The sequence below is a fragment of the Malurus melanocephalus genome, unplaced genomic scaffold, assembly GCF_030028575.1.
Source record: "Malurus melanocephalus ecotype Western Australia unplaced genomic scaffold, MMel_1.1 scaffold_35, whole genome shotgun sequence".
Lineage (NCBI taxonomy): Eukaryota > Metazoa > Chordata > Aves > Passeriformes > Maluridae > Malurus > Malurus melanocephalus.
The window spans coordinates 3,214,728-3,220,245 of NW_026623267.1; the positions used below are offsets into that span (position 1 = coordinate 3,214,728).

Genomic DNA, 5,518 nt, shown 5'->3' on the forward strand with positions numbered 1-5,518 from the left:
ACGCGGTTTGCCCAGTCGGGCCTGGCTCCCGCAGCTGCATCCCGCGGGGTAGCACGGGAGCTGTCCCGGGAGCTGTCCTCTGCTGGCAGCGGAGCCGCGGGCGGGCGGTGCGGGTGGCCCGGGGCCATCGCCGCTGGGCCTGGGGTGTTCCCGGGAAAACGTCTCTGGCACGGCTGGTATCGTGCTGGGCGCAGTTTAAATAGTGTGAACAAAAACTTCTGGCATAGTAAGTTGTAACGGCATTTAGACCGGGCTATGAATGTGGCTTCAGTTTTTCTGGTTGTTCTCTTTGAGATGAGAAATTAGGGGCAGGATTCATGTTGCTTGGGCATTTCAGGTTTGGTGCTGAGGTCTGGTCTTGGAGCCTTTGCAGGCAGCGAGAGCTACTCCTCAAAGAGCAGCTCTTCCTAAAACATCCATCTAAACCAAGCTCGCCAATTACTCACAGCAGGGAGGTGTCTGTTCCTCCACAGCCAAAGAACACAGCGAGGGATGTGGCTTAGCCAGGTCCTCGGTTTGGGTAAATTTCTGTGGAATGATTGGTGTAGTGGAAGAATAGGGAAAAAATGTGATAGCAATTTTGGGCGCAATTTTTATGAAGATTATATAGAAATAAACTACTATAGGGAACATCAGGAGAAAGAACGGGATTCYTCCTACCTAACCTTAAGTGGAATTGAAGTGCTTTAATTATATGCACACTCCACGGGCTATAGCAAATCTCTTTCAGCTAAAATCTGAATCTCTTCTTGGACTGGCCAAATTTGGCATTGTAGTTAAGATCCAAAACTGAAGTATAGTGGTTTGAACCTTCACTTTTGTGTGTGTATGACTTGAATTCAAACCACAGTTGGCAGATTTTTGGAAATAGTAATCTGTAAATAGAGCTAGGTTGGTTTGTTTTTTTTTTTTTTTTTTTTTTTTTTTTTTTTTTTTTTTTTTAAAGCTTAGAGTTATGTTGCATCAGCATGCAAAGAAGGAACAGATGAATTGTAAATACACAACAGTTATAAGCATTTGATATTTCCAAACTGCAGGTTCTGAGTCTGCAATCAAAGAAATTTTTTATAAGGACCCTTTTCTTTCAAGATTATGTACACATGCACAACAGATGCATTAATATTTTCTATACCTAATTGCCATTCAAGTAGCAATTTAGATTCATTTTTTTTCCTGCAGAAATCAATTTTATTTAGACAGCTTATAAATTAAGTTAAATCTTGTTTTAAAAATATAATAACGGATTAATTTTACTCTACTTGCACAAACCTCTTTCGGTTAACTGACCTCTAATGTTATTATCATCTATTTTATGCAATAGATACTATGATGAAAGATGAAATTGGTACCATTTATTTCACTACAATTCTTCTGAGTTCTCTGATTCCAAAGTCATCACAGTAACAGAAATATTTTTTTTCTCATTGTTGTGGGTGTATAAAATAAGTGTGATGGTTTTTGTAGCTTTGGTGATAGCAAAAGTTTAAATAAACTTTAACATAGGTATTATAATATGGATTGATGGCTATATTCCATTGACACAAAGCAAAGCAATACTTTCTTAAGAAAGCCATGCACAGTACTGCATTGATTCACTCTGGGAATATCAATTACCCTGTCTTAATTGGGGACAAKAAAAGCAAATGATGAGTTTATTAATCCTGTCAAAATGAATCAATGCTCTCTGTATGACATAAAGTACATTATGAAAGTTTGTATTCTAGTAATGTAATGTATTCATGTAATAATAGTAATATAGTGRGTGATTTTTTTTGGCTACATAAAGTATTTTTAGGAGTATACAGAAAACTCATAGAAAGAATGGGTAGTGCAAAATAGAGAAGAACAAAGTTTCTAAGATGTGTGGTTTATCAGAAAACGTTTTGCTTGGCATAAAAAATGTATTGGAGGAATTTTGATATACACAGTGTATTTTCCTTTCCCTCAGAAAGAGCAGTGTCACACCTTGTTCTTCTGGGAATGGAATCTTACCTGATATTTGTAGGGCAACTGGATTGTGTATAGACGATATGTTTTTGATATAGGGAATTTACTAAGATAAAGACAGGAAATAACAGTTTAACCACTGTTTTAATGAAAAATTAGAAACATGCATGTGGAAATTAATAAATAATTGTGTAATAGGATGTTTGGAAATAGTTTGTAAACTGAATGAAGTGGAGTATGATTTAGAATTTTTTWAATGGTTCTTTCATTCCACATGTGTCATGGTATTATCTTCAAAACTTGCTGGACAGCTTCTCCTACCAAACAGGTGAACTTGTGAATTTGGATGGTTTAGCTGTAATATTTTGCTCATTAATGTGTTTATTTTGATTTTAGCAATCAAAAAGGTTACCTCTGAGCTCATTTGTTTTTTATTGTGCTGGTATGCAAAACATAAGCAACAATTTTGATGAGGTGTTTCATAGGGGTTACTCTGATAAAGGAATAGGTGCCTAATGACCCCTTCCTTTATCAGAGGGAGCTGKCAGGATAAAGCACAAGCTTTTTTAAATGGGAAATTGGACTTAGATTAGAAGAAGGGTTTTCACCCTGGCTGTGTGTGCCGTGGGTGGCTTTGGATTTTTTTCCTTTTCACAGTCCCTTTTTAATGTACAGTTATAAATAGCATAAATATAAAAAGCAAAAAGTGTTTTGCTTTTCACTGTACTCTTTTCTCCTGTCATTTGCACTGTGGCTTTGCTAATGGGAGGGTGCTTAGCTCAACCTCAGGCAGCCTTTTCTACATAATTGGTTCAGTTAGGAAACAACAGACTTTCAATTAATTAGTGTGATTACCTACTTGGCAGTAGATAGGAGAAATTTGGTACTCATTTGGTTCTTTCTTTGCAGTGAATATTCATATCAATAATAAAGTCTTCCCTGAGCAAAATATTTCTAGATATATTTCTAGGGTAKTAAACAGCACATGTATGTGAAAAACATCACAAGAGTACTAAACGCATCAGGAGCTGCCTCATTCATACATTTTATTAATGTGGTTCAGATATGTACTCATAAAATTATATTCATGGTAAGTACCATGGAGTTTTTTTTTACTATTTTAAGTAATTCTTTATTTTAATGTATGTATAGTGCTAACGAATTTTTCTAAGCATTGAAATATTAAGTTCAGTTTGTATCCTTGTTTGGAAAGGTAGTTTTCTCTGTTTGGATTGGAAGACTAAATGTATTGAAGTGCTTAAATGAGAAAATTCCCACATCGTGTTTGACAAAACTGCCTTTGATCTTTTCTGAGGAATGGTTAAACATAATATGCRGAATTCAGAATAACCATTTGTTTGACCTCATCTTTGAACATAGTTCAAGGGAACAGACATGTATTGCTGCCATATGCCCAGTTAAAAATTAAATGTTTGTAGAACAAATAGAAAAGAACAAAAGCCACTGTAAACACTCATATTTTGTCATTCAGTGGAATGCTAAGCAGAAGACCAATTTGTCAGTAATAGCATAGCATGTCATASTGAGACACTGCAAACATTAAATATATTGTCCTCTGTTATACTGAGCTATCATGCAACAGAGCTCTGAAGTAATGTATAAAATTTTTATTCACGCTGAGCTAGAAGCCCTTGTGAAGTACTAAAAACAATATATGTTGCATAAATAAACAAGCATTTTTAGCATGAAAGGCAACAGAGAAACTTTTAAGGGATTTGTCAAAAGAAGCTCTCAAAATCCAATGTCAAACAAATACTTAAGTAGCAATTACGACCAGAAAATTAAAATACAAGCCCTTAAAGATAGAAGGCAAGTACAGATTTTTTTTTAAATCTAATTTTAAAATGTAGTGTTGACAAATATGCAAATAAAAAGAAAACCTTACAATTTTTCTCCCTAGAATGCTTTTTTTCCYCAGTGGTATATTTTCAAATACTTTTATGTGATGCTTTCTTTGTATGAGGATTATGTTGTCGTTGAGCTGTCATTGATCTCATCCTGAAGCAGGGAGCTGAGATTTTGCATATTCTTGACAGGCACTGGAACATCAGCAGAGGTGCCAGCTCAGAACACAGCATGGGTTCAGGTACTAAAGGTGCTGGAAGTTCATTGCCATAAAATGGGAGAGAGAACTTCATAAAAGCATAGAATTCTTTATTTCACACAGGAGGGGAAATTTTAATGGAAAGAAGGAACCAGGTTTCAAGCCTACCTGTCTCTGTCATCTCTTGACCTCTGAAATTGCCCCTTTGAACCATGTGGTTTCCATCACTTTACAGGAGAGGAGGCTTTGACAGCAGTTTTTCTTGCTCTCCTGTCTTCCTTGGGCTGCTTTCAGCCCTGAATGAGAATAGAAACTTCAGATCAGTGGTTTGCCTTCTYTCATACCACTTCACAGGTGACCACATGTTCCTCATTTCAAAGTACAAATAGTAATTGGGTTCTTCCCTCATGCTGTCTTCCATCTGGAAAGCTCTTTTGGAATCAGTCTGTCTAGAAGATTTCCAGACTGATTTAATTAATGAGCATTAGTGTCTGTGTCACCTTAACACATTAGTCAAATTTGTCTGTTACAGAATCAATGTGGCCTAAAAACGTATAATGTTTGTGAAAAGGATCAGTGTGATGCAAGGATGCTTGGGTCAGATCTTTCTGGTAATGATGGGAGTGTTGTTAATGCTATGGGGAAAGACAAGTGATTATGAGAATCATGTACGATTCTAACTGTCCAAGTTAAAAAGACAAAACCCCCTGTAAGATCTTTAGGTACAGTTTATGGGGACAAGGGAATGGAGGGTCTGTTTTACAAGAAGGATCTGTCTTTGCTTTTAAAAGCCTGAAATATGGCTGGGCCTTTAATCAGAAGGTTAAAACCTGATGTATAAGGAAAAGCAATAATTAAGTTGGAGACAAATTTGGCTCAAAACCCCAGAACAGTGACGTTTTGGAACTACTTCAAGATGTGTGTTACAAAGCAAACAACTGAGCTAGTTTTCAACTGGAATTTTCTAAGGGAGATGAGACTCGGTTGCCTAAAATATCCAGGGTATGGATCACCACAGGAGATCTGTCTTGTGTGGTGACTTGCCAAGTTGCAGTTGCCCAGATGCTTCTGTTTGTGTTCTTGCATGCTATTTGCTAATCCTTCTCCTGACTACTCTTATCAAAATTTGTTTAACTTTGTAAATTAAATAAATCCTACACTTTGGTTTTTCTTCTGTGAACTGAACAATAAAATTATTTGAAAAAGTTAATTCTAACATCTTTCTAGAAAACTAATTAAACAGACTCAAAGAAGTAGAAGTATTTTCAGAGAAAACCTTCAAAGAGTGAATTYTTTTTCTGTTTGTTTCAACTCTGAGCATAACAAACCTCTGAAATTATAGGCATGCTCAAGCAGAACAACACGATTTTAGCTCTGTGTTGTTTTGTTTGAAGGTGCCTTTGTGTTGCACGCACTGCAAATAGCACAGATGTTCTAGGATAAAAGAAGTCCAGTATCTTTCAGATGGATCTTTATGAAATGCCAATGCACACTGAGAAGCAAATT

General features: G+C 36.4%; 1 long non-coding RNA gene across 1 annotated transcript in view; it reads left to right on the plus strand.

Moving 5' to 3' along the window:
• Positions 1-12: 12 nt before the first annotated feature.
• The window catches only part of LOC130572418 (uncharacterized), a 9,767-nt gene continuing 4,261 nt past the window's right edge, over positions 13-5,518 (plus strand). Inside the window, exon 1 of the long non-coding RNA XR_008965216.1 lies at positions 13-226. This is a non-coding gene — a long non-coding RNA (uncharacterized LOC130572418). The remainder of the gene's footprint in view (positions 227-5,518) is intronic.